Below are 15,427 nucleotides of genomic sequence, written 5' to 3' on the forward strand. Positions count from 1 at the left end.
AATAATCATATGCAGTAAGGATGATGCTTGCATTATAATCACCTTGTACACTCTGGGTCCCAGGACTGAGCAGTTCAGCCCGTCTTTCTTCTAGTTCTCCTACCCAATTAAGTATTTCCTCCCCATCGTCCAACAGGGAGAGATGGCATTGCCTTTCAACGTCGTCAGCAGCCGCCATCTCATGCAGACATTCCGGTATTTCACTCTCGCCAGAATTGTTGTCGAGCCACTGATCTATCTCATGGAAGTTGTCTACAGTAAGATAAAGATTATAAGAAACAACAACAACAAAAAATCCGTACCGAATTTACCTACAACGAGATATTGATTACACATAAATACAAAAAAAAGAGTCCACACTAGGTGATAGTGATGACTCCTGGCCATCATTCTCGATACATACCCCTACTAGATTGTCCTCCTCTTGCTTCATAGCAACATCTGCTACAATAAAGAATATATCCCTCACACAACTGTATAAGATCAAAAAAATGTCTAATAGCAATGTATTACAAATATACTTATGTTCTTGCTGCATTTTGGCCTCTAGCAGCTGCTCAAGGTCGGCCAGCTGCAGTTCTAATGCTGCAATGTCGAGATCAAAAATTTTATGAACACTTGTTATGATTTGAATACATCGAGAGCTGTTTTCTGAATGAATATATAAACTATCACACACACACACACACACACACACACACACACACACACACACAAAATTTGGCGATGTACTTACACAATGGTAGCGTAACCTTTCTGACTTGAAGTTTGTTGTCGATTTTCAGTATCCAGTTGCCGCTCTAATGCTAGAACAACAACAGGAATGTTGTAAGCACTTGTTACGATTTGACTACTTTAAGAGATGTTCTGTGAACATGTGAACTCTCATAAACAGAACTTGAAAGTGTACTTACATACCTGCTTCTCTGCTTTCGACTGACAATCTAAGTTGGCCAACATTTCAGGAATAAATGCTGCAACAGCAAGAAAGAGAACTTTTATAACCACTTGTTATGAAAATGTGTCACAATCTTGAAACACTTTAATTCTTTGATACAAAATTTTATAACTGTGATTATTTGAGGTCATAATTTTTTATAGACACTAACACAGCTACTGTTCCATGTTTGGCCATTTCCCATCACCACTGCCACTGACACTGCTGCTGGCAGGCGGTTCCATATTGCGAGAAGTGCACAGACACAACTATGCACAGTCAAAGACTGATGATGGTTGTGGGTGAGAAGGGTTGGGGTTTGTATATTCATACTCCACCTTTTATTTTACCGAGGTCCAATAGGAATTCAGAATGCCGTATCAGCAAGTTATAATGTATATTCTTCTTGTTCAAGCAGGCTGAAGCAGGTCTGGTGCAGGTGGCTGAAGAACATGACCCTGCTTGAGGAAGAAAAAAAATTCTGGAACAAACAGATAGAGGGAACTTCCCTAAACAATCTTTGTTTGCCGGCAAGTGACTGCATGTGGTAGGAAAATAAGAGGCAGCTGCTATCTTTAGAAAACCACCCTTAGTTCATTCTGGGAGAAACAGATCGCCTGGCACTTCCGACGTCAGCTGCGTCCCTTGAAAAACATGTTGTTCATTAGGGCACAGCTGTGGGAGGGAGATGCTCAGCTTTGAAAACAAATCTGTAGTTCGTTCTGGAGGGCTTGGTAGGCACACACCTCAGGAACGGTGGCTCACATAACAATCGTCTGCCAATTCCCTTTGACCACAGACTGGCCACAGCACATTCTTGACCCCATGTGGTGTTGAGTGATAATGGAATGTGAGGAGGCTACCTATTGTCAGTGGTCCGATACCTCAATGTCGTGGGAGACATCTCTGACTCGCCATGAGGTAGGTTCCAAGGTTCCGCTGTGGGCCACCAGATACCGCACTAAGCGACATGTGCCAGACCACATGTGAGATCCTCATTCAGCTATACGATACTGTGCAAGTGACACCACTCTCCATACAGCTACGACCATGCGACACAGCATGCTGCATGGTTAAATATGTGATTACGAGCGCCATGTGTATCACCCAGCTGCATACCGTGGAGCGAGTTATCCGCGATGAGAACAGAAGTTAAATCAGAGTATTCCTGTCCTATGAAATACAAATTATGTTCTCAGGAGTGCATAATTCCGCGATTTCCTGTGTTCTGAATTTTTTCGACATCTGCCACCTATCCCTGTTTTATAAACAATTTCCATCAACAGTTGCCATTTTCTAAACAATCTCCATTCACAATTTCCATTAGTATTACGTCCCCTGGTTTGACAATTGAACTTTACCGCGAAAATTCAATTTTACCGCGAGAATTCAGAATTCTCGCCAATAGGGTAGGTGGGGCATGGGGAGGGGAGGGGTGGGGAGGGGGCAGGGATCCACCTGCTGGCTGGGGAAAGCCCATGACGTCATCTTGGGGTGGAGATTGGGGATAATTAGTTCACCAATTTAATTAATTTGCATATCAATTTTATGTCAAAAGTCCACCAGGAGCCCCATTAGCCTACTACTCACGAACTGGGGTCGTAATCATTAAAACAAAGGCGTTTTCCACTGCAACAGGGCCTTCTCATGAAATTTCAATCACCTACTTTCTCCTCAAACTGTGAAAGTATTTTATTGGCGCCTATCTACATGGGGGAAACGATCATCATCATAAAATAAGAGAAGTCAGAGCTCACATAGGAAGATTTGAGTTCTTCGTTTTTCCCATACGCTGTTCGAAAGTGGAACGGTGGAGAAATGTGGTTCAACAAACCATTTGCTAGGTACTTAACTGTGAATTTCAGAGTAATCATATAGATGTATATGTTGATCAGAGGTTCTCAACCTGTGGATAATTGCCCCCTGAGGGGTAAAATGAAATTTTCTGAGGGGTAAAAACTAAATGATTCGATTCTATTTCAGCCACAAAATTAAATTATTTTCGAAAGAGCATTACTATTATTACAATGTTATAAGACTCTAATATTGATTATATAAGTTATCAATAATTACTTTTTCTCAGTTAGTGGCATTAAGCTGATAGAAGTTCCAGGTTCTTCATGTAGTCCCACCCATTACAAACAGATGTTGTACTTTGTCCTGTGCATTGATTATGACAAAAGTAAGACATACAGATAACAAATGCTAAATATCTCAAGAAAATGTCTTCTCCAAGTTATAGATAGTATCTGCAGTAGTCCACAAATAGCTTCATTACTCACTTCGAAACAAATATATAAATTAAATTATAGCACAGCACAGTAGTAACTAAATAAGGGCTATTGTAGAGCTGTATACAATATTATTATTGTTATTATTATTATTACTATTACTATTAGTGGCTGTGATCAGACACAAAGCATTAACAGTCTGAAGTCTTCCAATTTCTCCAAGTCCACAAGTAAGGAGTGCAGCAGTCAAGTGATTTATGAACAGTACATAAATTTTCCAGAATGAGATTTTCACTCTGCAGCGGAGTGTGCGTTGATATGAAACCTCCTGGCAGATTAAAACTGTGTGCCAGACCGAGACTCGAACTCGGCACCTTTGCCTTTTGCGGGCAAGTGCTCTAGTAGCTCTAGTAGCAACAGCAGCAGCGGTAGCAAAAACAAGTCAGCACATAAACGAGCTCTCTGTTATGTAGCTTCCAGATGCAGTTCATCACTCTGCGATGCTTATGTGCTGTTAATACAGCTTGCATTTTGTGCAGACTAAACGAAGCACTAATAGACTTAGTAACGCCGTCTGTAAACATTGCTTATATGGAATTTCTTTTTATAGGAGTAATACTAGCAGACTTAAGTACAGCAAACATAAAAGTACACATGCCTATATGTACATCTAACACCAACATAAACTGTATGCTCGAATAAATACTTGACAGTGTCACTGAAGAGCAATTTAATATAATTCGCCATAGACTGAGTCCATCAATTACGATCCATACTGCAGTGTACCAACCAAACTGGTTCATAACACTTGTACACTTTAAATACACAACTGTGTTGGGTCTTGTGATGTTAACTTCATTGTATCCCCCCCTCCCACACATGTTGATGATGTTCACAGAAGATATTGTTGTCTTGAGGGAGTGGACTCTTCTCAGTTCCCGTACAGGCCTTGATGTATTTCACCTTGCTGCACAATCACTGAACTTACCTTTGTACCCTGCCAGACAGACTCTAATTTCACTATAACTTAAAAATTCGATGTCAGATGCTAAACTGACATTAACATTATTCAGTCCAGTAGCGATCAGTTGGTATGTAGTGTTGAACGACAGCATTCTGGAATGACGCAGCTGAGAACTGATGAATGGTGCAGGCATTGGACATGGTAGAAACTCGAAGACTGGAAACAATTCTGTGTCCTCCTCCAACACATTGGATGCTACATAAGAGAGCTTCTCTTCTTACTGACTTGATTTCTGCTGGTGCTGCTGCTGGTGCTACTGCTGCTCAGTCATATCAGACACAGCACTGGATATGTCAGGGAGCTGTTGAACAACTAAGGGAGAAATAAAAGAAAACCTTGAAACACACACGCACACACACACACACACACACACACACACACACACACACACACACACACACACTAGACCCACACATAACAAATAATAAACACTGGGAGAGGTGACTAGTCTAATACTTACAATTGACTGTATGAGTCAATATTTTTCCCCCTGGGGGTGGTAGATCTCTGATGACGCTTCATGATGATGATTAGCGTTTCACAATGGTGTACAAATCACAAGTTGCAGACCCACTTTATGGCTAGTACGCCCAGACGCTGAGTATGAGTGGTGGGGACAGACAATCGTGGTATCATGGAAACTGGAACAACTATTTTGGACTGCGCTCAAATCCCCAAGTCAGCCATATTGGATTCTGACGTCATTGACGAAGTCATGGACCACCATCTCAGATCACTATCCTGGATTCTGAACTTAGGACCATGCAGATTAGTACCTGAAGGATAATGTCATAGAAATAACATCATCCTGCTCAGTAGTTTGCTGTGTTGGAGTGTCAGGCCTGACTAACATGCTAGAAAATTATGGCAAAGACTGCCTCTGAAGTGTTCTTATGAGTCAGCTCTATAAGGTTTCACCAGACAGTTCCATAAAATCTGTACAGGTAAGGATATCATAAGCTGGATAGTCCTGCTGACATGCATCAGGTTTCTGAAAGTGAGTCCACTGTATGATATCCTTGTTGTTGACATATATTTTCACGGTTTGTGGTTGGTTCTTACACACAATAATCCAATAACACTGTCAGTGCTTGAGAGTTGAACATCGCAATTATTTGTGCAGAATTCTAATATAACTGAGATTCATCGTCACCTAACACTACTACTTTCATGTTTTCAGATCATGGATTTTCATAAATTAACACTGTGTTGGACTCTCGAGATGATGACAATCCTATGACAAAACAATTAACGTTGCAATGAGTAACACCACATTTGTTGGTGTGCTGTGCAATGGTAGTGGTGTAGATGCTGGAGATAGTGGAAATTCAAAGTCTGGAAACAATTGTGTGTGTGTCATCAAGCTTGTCTGGAAAATACATGTTGCTCCAGTATATTTGTGATAGCTAGTAAGCCTGGACGCTACAGGTGAGTCGTGGACAGAAATCTGGTGGAAATGTTAGATGTCCTACATGAAACGTAAAATACTTATAATTTATGTGAGAAATTACTTAAATTGTAATACTGACTAGAACATTGAATCACATTCTCGTTTATGGGAAGGACATTTCGAGTTTAACATTTTGTCTATACTGATAGCTAACTTCCATCGCAACAAGGTGTACCTGCAGCGAAAATCGGTGTTAGTTAAAAAATAAAACTGCCATCCATCAAAAGAGTGTCTGATTACTGGCGGTACAGCTGGCTGAGAGCAACCATGATTATGAACCTACTGCTACACAGCTACCTGGGAACTTGCTGCAAACTGAACTCGCCATGAGACCTACTGTTTGAATCTACTGACTCTACTACTACTACTACTACTGCCTACTGCTGCTACTAGAACTGCTAGTGCTATATCAACTAAGCCACAGAGACCCACATCTCTGTACGAATTATTCTAGTACATTTTCCTGTACGAATTGTAAATTCACCAGTAATTATCTGGAAATTCCCTGGAAACTTCTGATGTATAGGACAATGGTTAATGTGTATTGAGATGTATGGCATTCAAATTCGAAATCACAAGGGCTACTCTTCTACGAGAAGCTAAGGGAAAACTTGGATTTCTTGGAAACATTAACAAATCATTACGTCATTAACATCAGTATTCGTCAAATATGTGTGTGAAACTCTTAGTTTCCTAGTTGTTGAGGCTTTGAGTCTTTAGCAGAAATGGAAACACATTAACGCGTTAATTCAGTGGCTAGTACTGTCACATGTTAAGAGTACACCTACTGTTCTGCTCCTTGTGTTGCCCCCCAGAAGCACATATCACTGTGGACCCATTGTCTGACATTTGGTGAATGGTTTCCAAAGTATTATTGAGTTTATGGAGACAACTAAAGGTCTGCATCACAAGCGCTAGTTGGCTGTTCAGTTTTGGAACATGTCTTATGTCCTTCATCGAGACAGAATGATAATTTGTTGTTGTACGACTTTGTACACGAGGGTAATGCGAGGTGGGCTACAGAGTAGTGTGTTAATTGTCATCATAGGAAATCTGGACAGGAGCAGAAATGATTAGCGAACAGATTAACACACTAAACAGGGTATTTACTTATATTTATCCAAATGTACGAAAACTCAGTACAAATGATACAACAAGAAATATAGTTCAGCACATACAAAAACAACAAAGATGATGTTGGAACCGCAACTAGGCGGCGTCTGCATGGCGTCCCATAGTGAAATGGCTCCAACCACGAGTGGGCTTAGTCGCTGCCGCCAGTCATCCTATATTGTGGCGGCAGAGGGCGCTCGAAGTGTAGAGCTGCTGGAGGAGTGGCTTGGAAGGCGCTCAGAATTGTGTTCAAAAAATGGTTAAAATGGCTCTGAACACTAAGGGACTTAATGTTGTGTCTAGACAAGACAGCCTAGACACAATGAGAGGAAGTCGAAAGGCATGCGCTTAAACTCACGCAGGCTGGCGTGAGGTCTGAAACAGGATACGTAATGAATGCTATAAAGAAAAGTACGTAGCTTCTGGAATACTTAACTTTAATCCACATTTGTAGAACATCACTCTTGATGATACATTAATAGAATCTCAATATCAATTGAATACGGCGCCTTGCTAGGTAGTAGCAAATGTAGCTGAAGGCTATGCTAACTATCGTCTCGGCAAATGAGAGCGTAGTTGTCAGTGAACCATTGCTATGAACGTCGGCTGTACAACTGGGGCGTTGTGCCAGTACGTCTCTCTAGACCTGCCGTGTGGTGGCGCTCGGTCTGCTATCACTGACAGTGGCGACACGCGGGTCCACCGTATACTAACGGACCGCGGCCGATTTAAAGGCTACCACCTAGCAAGTGTGGTGTCTGGCGGTGACACCACACTTAACTTCTGAGGTCATCAGTCCCCTAGAACTTATAACTACTTAAATCTAACTAAGCTAAGGACATTACACACATCTATGCCCGAGGCAGGATTCGAACCTGCGACTGTAGTAGTAGTGCGGTTCCAGACTGTAGCGCCTAGAACCGCTCTGCCACCCCGGCCGGCTCGAATTGTGTTCGCCAGATCCAACACAAGCGTTATCAGCGTCAGATGGGAACTTGCAATTCCATTGCTATGACGCCTGTGGTGTGGTTTCGATACATGATATCACATACATATTCCATAAATACTGAATTTGTGGAACTCAGCTCCCTCTGTTTGTCCACGACACCCAGCAGGTGCTGGACACACCACTACAGTACTGTTCTATCGATTTTACTTTAATGTATGGACCTAAAGACTGTTGGATGACCTTAAATGACCATCAGCACTACCTCATCCAGAAGACAGTACCATAAGAAATCTGCTGCATATGTTGATTGTCCTGTGTACAACGTAATATATTTATAGTTTAGGTCAGATTCTGTCACCTCTCTGCTTGCATTTCTCTAGCTATTTTCTTGACAGTTGTGTATGTGAGAGAGATAGAGTTTGTGGTGATCTATTGTACTGTTCCGTCCTTGCTCACGACATTAGAACTGATAAAGTTCGGATATCAAACGCTGCCGTCTTGCACACGTCTATTTCTGTCAAGGAGTTCGCCTACAGCTTTCGTAGAACGATAGTCACGGCACTGGAATGCGATTACAGTGCGCGTTTTGTTCGTTGGATGGTGCAGAAGGATCTCATGCGCTAGCGCAGTGGGCGTAGCCTGTGCTGTCCATCTCTACAAGTCGGCTCTGCTACGGCCACAAGCGTGTGGCACACGATCGCGCTGGTCTCGCGCCTGCATATCGATGGGTGTTGTTGTATGCTGACGTCTCCTATAGTTGCTTAAATACATAAAAGAACGATCCTACACTACAACACACATGACGAAACAGCTTTGACTGTGATACTGGACTTGGTGGTTGTGGGACTGAAGGGACCAGACCGCTACGGTCATCGGTCGATACTGGACTTTGCGGCATTGGTGTGGATGGTGTAGGGAGGTGGATGGAAGACTTAGATTTGCTGGAAAGGTTCCTCTAAAATGACATGTACTGTAAAGGAAAACGCTAGTACGGTAAGTTCTAGAGTGTATGACAACAGATATCGAACGAAATCGCAGACACTCTGCTAGGACCATAACAGTTATGCGTAGCCCTGACGAAGGTGTAATGGTATGACGCAAAGTTCACTTCTTTAGGTACAATGGTCATCGATTTTAACACAGAAACGACCAATTTCGACATACATTCAATAATTTTTTGCATGTATGTCAGCTGTCTTCGTTTAGAAATCCCATGGAGACGTTAGATACTTCTTTGTTGGCTCTATCAAGATATCGATATTTTCGTTCGATTTGAGTTAAGAATGTGTTGTAGTATGGTCTTTGGCTCAAAAAATGTTAGCACTTTCATCTCGGCATTGAGAAAACTAGATGGCTGGGGCATGCGTGACATTCGAGCAACGAAGATGTACTGTGAAGTGGTTTTTCAAGTTTGATAATGCTGTTGAAGTGCAACGTCAGTGGAGGCGGGAGTCTGAAACAGAACTGCCAACCTGCCTAACAATTAAAGGCATCATTGACACTTTAGAATTGCATGGAACGATTTGTAATATTCACAAAGGAAGCTCAGGAAGACAGCGTACAGCAACAAGTCCTACTTCATTAGTTCTCGTGTTGGAAACGTTTGTTAATTCTCCACAGAAGTCTGCTACGCAATGTGCATGTGAAGTGGGAGCTAGCAGTAGAAGTGTATGAAGAATTCTGAAAGCTGCAAAGTGGAAAGTTTGCATTCCACGATTACTGCACACGATTAGTGATGGCGATCCTGATCATCAAAAGCAATTTTGCGAATGGTATCAGCAAATGGTAATTGATGATGATCAATTTGTGATGAAGGTACTGTGGAGTGACGAGGCCAAATTTTAATTTAATGGAATTGTGAATCGGCATGACAGTGAGTACTGGTCACCGGAAAATCCTCATATTTATGTGGTTAAAGTGGTCATTCTACCAGGTATTCATGTGTGGTGTGGACTATCATCTAGGGGCTTAGCAGGACCTTTATCTTTGATGCTACTGTCACTGGAGAAGGGTACCTGGAAATATTATACACATCAATTTTACCACGTATACGTGCACTTCATGGAGCTGATGAAGAGGTCTTCTACCAACAGGATAGGGCGCCACCACACTACCACCTAGCCATACGAGCTTTCCTGGATGACAATTTTCTGGGACATTGGACTGGACAAAGAGGGCCAATTGAGTTCCCTCCACAGTCGCCAGATCTTAACACCTATGGACTTTTACTTGTGGGGAACTGTGAAAGGTAATGTATATCGACGTAAAGCCATGCACGCTGGAGGACCTTCGCCAGGAGATTACAGCAACATGTGCAGCGATCTCCACTGTAACATTGACTGATGTAGTTGCGCGACTGCTCGTCGTTCTGTTATGTGTATAGCCGCCAGGGGTGAACGTTTTGAATATTTAAAGTAACCATGTGCTAAACTGAAGGTTGTACAACATGTGTGATCAATTATTAAATATAAAATAAACACATAAGTCATACTTTTCGTCCCTTAAATTGTGTATACATTTTTCTGGCGGACTTTGTTTATGTCCAGCGGTAGGGGGAATAGATTTGACGTGAAAATTCTACGATTAACGAGGAAAATCCATCATTTTGTAGTATACTGTCTGATTTCAATTCAAGATTCAAAGTTCTGAGTAGAATATTCGTTGTAACAAGCATAAGACTGCACCTGGAGAGTACCTTTACACTTCTGCAGATTCAAATTTCTTTGGTTTCTGTACAATAATCGCTATTTCAACGCATAATGGTTTGTTTCTAAACCAAAGTTTACTGTCATTTTCATTAACATTGAAGGTATGTCATGACACAAGGAACAGCTTTTGGAGGAACTTTGTAATGTCAAACAGTGTGATATTCTATGTGTTCAAAAAACAGACAGAGATATGCAGTAGAAACACCCATTTGCTACCAGCATGCAACTGGTTGCTGCAAGATTGCGTGCACAATGGAAGTGCCATTTTTGTGAAGCGCAATTTGGAAGTCTGCAGTGTTTGCCAAGCAGATGAAAACAATATTGGAATTATCGCCATGTAATTAATTGTATAGTCACCTCAATTTATGAATCTCCTGTAAGAGAATTTTCGTTCACTCCACATGAAAAATTTGCTAAAGGTAAAGCCACCCTTGTGATGGGCCACTTTAACAGCCACAACCATGTCTGGGATTATGCATATGACAACAAAAATGGTGAAGCAGTTCTGTCATAGGCCTTATCTACGATAGCAACCTTCTAATCCAGACTTTCTTTTCGTAAGTGAAAGTATTGTACACACTTGTTCCAAAGCCGCATGTACACCAAAGACACAACACAGGTCGATAATGTGTAAATATCTGCAATCAGGAAGACCACAGGAAGTCAGTTTTAAACGGGATACAACTTTAACAAGGCTTGCTCTACGATATACAAGACGAGAAAATTCTGAGCACTGGTTCAATTCCTGCAGAGTCCGAGAATTTTAATGACATTGTCCAAGCTTCATCAAGGGCATCAATTCCAAGGAGTTGCAGTACGAACTATGTTAAGGGTATTAAACCTGAAACAGCACTTTTGCTCGAGAATATTACAAGAAATGTGAAGAGGACACTTTCAGCGAACAAACATCAAATCTCGCACAAACTGTACTTTTCTCAATATCGGTGGCTAAGAGAGATGAATGGAATTGGTGAACTGCAGTTTGTGACATGAGTGAGAGCATTCAAAAGGCCTGGAAACCATTCACATTTTTAGTGATGGCAACACCCAAGCAAGAATGCATGCTAATGATAATACAGACTAAATTGCCCATCAATTGCAGTAAACAGAAAACTAGCCGAATCTAGAAATATATATATATATATATATATATATATATATATATATATATATATATATATATATATATATATATATAATAAACCAATAACATGGCAGCATGACCAAGAGAGTAACATCGTGTCTCCACTATTTGATGAAGTTGCCCTCAATAAGCCCTGGGTAAGTACAGGCTGAGTAAAGCAGCTGGATTAGATGAAGTACCAGTAGAACAGATTAAGATTTTTGGCCCTGTTGCACTGCGTTGGCTACTGGATTTGATGAGCATTTGTGTCTAGGATTGAAAGATCTCCAAAGTCTGGCCAAAGGCTAGAGCCATTTTTGCCCCCAAAGCAGGGAAACATCGCCTGGATGCCAAAAGCTATAAGCCTCTTTGCTTGCTCTGTCACCGCTATCAAGTCCAAGTGAAGATCATCTTTCAGAGACTGATAGGAGACCTGGAACCTTTTGTTATACCACAGCAAGCTGACTGGAGAGAAGGCAAAAGTTGTACATCACAGATGTTAAACCTGACATAGCAAATCAAGGATGGCTTCGAGAAACGGCTCATCACAGGTGCCATATTCATTGACCTCTCTGCGGCTTATGACACAGTTAACCATTAGCTTCTTCTAACAAAGTGTATGACGTTACCAAGGACTTCATCCTTGTGTACTACATTGAAAACCTTCTCCAGAACCAGAGATTCTTCGTGGAATATCTGAGACAAGGAAGCAGATGGAATATGAAGAAGGTAGTAACTATTGTTATTCAATATCCACACTTGCAGTCAGTCATTGCCTGAAGGAACCTGGAGGTTTGTCTTTGCTGATGACTGTGCAGTCACTGCTCAGGCCGTCTGTTCTGAAAAACAAACCTTGTCTAAAGTCCTGTAAGAATTTACCACATACTGTAATGAAAATAACCCGAAGCTGAATCCTGCCAAAACTCAGACCTGGGTATTCCACCTGAGGAACAAAAAAGCAGCTAAAACCCTTCAGATCCTCGGGGAAGGAATTTATTTTGAACACTGTCGGACTTCTAAATATCAGGGAGTAACTCCAGACGTCTACATATAAGAAATACTGCCTAAAAGTGAAACAAAAAGTGTCTGTCACAAACAACAGTATGGAAACTGACAGATACCACATGCGGAGCTCACTAATGTACAGTGAGAACTAGAACACTACCGCTGTGTCGCTCCAGGGCTGAATACCCATGTTTAGCACGATTCAAGCCCAGCCATACAAGAAACACAGGTGGGGCACTTAATGAGATCTACCGCATTATTAAGAGCTGTTTAAGACCTACACCTACACTACTTTCCCGCAGGCATAACACCTCTTGAAATTAGATACAAGACAGCTGCTAGACGTGACAAAAACAAGGCTGTGACTATGCAAGCCCACCCTTTATAAGGCTGCCAGCCAGCACATCCTCAGGTGATATCAATAGAGAGATACTTGCCAATTACAACAGCAAGCAAGAATCTCAGAGTGGCAGGGGAAATGTCAACATTTGGGAAAATGGATGGTTCTGACGGAACCTGTACAGTCATACAGAGAAGTGGGCAACATGGAAGGCTCTCAACAGACTATGCTCTAGTACCACAAGATGCAAGACCAACCTGCAGAAGTGGGCCCTTTCTTTGGAGTAAGTTCTTTGCCAGTTACATGCTGCGCAGTCTAACAACCACCTACTACAGTGTTCTTCACGCCCAGCCTCATGCAGAATGATAAACCTGATGAGAGCAGCACCGAATGCATTCGACGTGACCAATTTGACTGATGTCAGTTCTGAAGTTCCTTTTGCTGATTATATACTTTGTACTTCTTACACAATAATAAGTAAACGCAAAATTTAAACGAAACTTCTATAGTTTGAATTATTGCCCACCACTGATCAGTTATGTTCACGAAAATATTCCACAAATCACTCCTGACCGACGACAGTGCACTGACGGTTCTTGACCAGAGTTGACGCACGTGGTCCGATGCTGCATGGCACCCCTCCACCCAGTGAGTTGGCAGTGCAGTCCTGCAATGGTGTGGTGCATGAATTATACGCACACTAGGACGCCGGCTACCACTTCCTCGCGACATTCCCATGAAATGGCTGTTGCTGTAGGCTTTTGTCTGCATATTTCGTCCAGTAGATGGCGAAGGGTTCTGCTGTTGATGGCAGTTCAGTTTTTCATTTTGAAATGTGGTGTAAAGTAGATCATTTATCACTAATCTTGTAGAAAATATCGTACTCTCCTATCAGGTTTATTCGCCGCATATTTGTTGGCTATGATTCGACTTGTAAATAAGCAAAAATGTTTCCAGAATGAGATTTTCACTCTGCAGCGGAGTGTGCGCTGATATGAAACTTCCTGGCAGATTAAAACTGTGTGCCCGACCGAGACTCGAACTCGGGACCTTTGCCTTTCGCAGGGAAGTGCTCTACCAACTGAGCTACCGAAGCACGACTCACGCCTGCTACTCACAGCTTTACTTCTGCCAGTACCTCGTCTCCTACCTTCCAAACTTTACAGAAGCTCTCCTGTGAACCTTGCAGAACTAGCACTTCTGAAAGAAAGGATATTGCGGAGACATGGCTTAGCCACAGCCTGGGGATGTTTCCAGAATGAGATTTTCACTCTGCAGCAGAGTGTGCGCTGATATGAAACTTCGCAGGAGAGCTTCTGTAAAGTTTGGAAGGTAGGAGACGAGGTACTGGCAGAAGTAAAGCTGTGAGTACCGGGCGTGAGTCGTGCTTCGGTAGCTCAGTTGGTAGAGCACTTGCCCGCGAAAGGCAAAGGTCCTGAGTTCGAGTCTCAGTCGGGCACACGGTTTTAATCTGCCAGGAAGTTTCAAGCAAAAATGTGTTTCGAACTCAAATGTTGTTACTATATGGTTGCTGCATATAGAAATTGTGAGTTTATAGCGGTAATGGCGTGGTTAGTTATGTTACTAAGGTGAAATAGCCACCATCACTTTTACACACAAATTTTTGTGGTGCATTTTACAAGCACAGCCGAACCTATTTTTTGGCTTAAGAACCAGTGCACAAGCGGCTGCCATCAGGAGGATGAATGCACATGTGTTGATTTTTCAGCGTCCAGGCACAACATATGTGTGCATTTAGGTTATTTTCGACTTACATGAATTTTGAATTCCTGTCATTTGGGTTAAAGCACATGTGTGTTTCCTGCATTTTTCATATTTCCCATCATTTTAACTTGGGTCATGTGGGCTGTGGCTGCAGTACCATCACATCAGCATATTAGCATTTGAATCAGAACTTCTATACTCCAATACGCATTAGGTTGTTGAATCGGTAATATGTGTGTTGCATCTCTCTGCACAGAGCTGTCACCAGTGGTCGTTGGCATGACTATGCTAATGGGACTCAGAGCTTCTGTCCCTGAGTAGCTTACCACTAACACAACTGACTGTCATCAGCTAATGGTGGGGCAACTTCCAGGTGATGGTATGCTGGACTGTCAGACAGTAGCAGCAAGCCAAGTGGATGAAACTTAAGGAAACCATGGCCAAACTAAATTGTTTAAACTATGTTGTTAGAGGGGTGGGGGAATTGTTTAAACTTGAAACACTTGAATTTTAAATTGGGGCAGCCAGCAAGTAAAATCGGAGGAGAATCTGGTGCCTGACTTGAAGTCTATACTTAGAACAAATTACCTGACAACCGTGACTGCAGGTCCCTATTTGTCTGAGTCAATAATAGCTCATGAAAAACATGTTCTGTAGGGCAGCTCACTGACATTCATTGTCTAAGAGACAGGCCTTCTCCTTAAGGAGAACAAACATCCTTTCTCTCAGATGGTAATCCAGTGCCACAGTGTCAGTATTTCAGGTTCTGGATACTGACGTTGTAGAGCCAGTGACTATATTCCAGGTCAGCCATCTTTGATT

The sequence above is a fragment of the Schistocerca piceifrons genome, chromosome 5 (genome assembly GCF_021461385.2).
Source record: "Schistocerca piceifrons isolate TAMUIC-IGC-003096 chromosome 5, iqSchPice1.1, whole genome shotgun sequence".
Lineage (NCBI taxonomy): Eukaryota > Metazoa > Arthropoda > Insecta > Orthoptera > Acrididae > Schistocerca > Schistocerca piceifrons.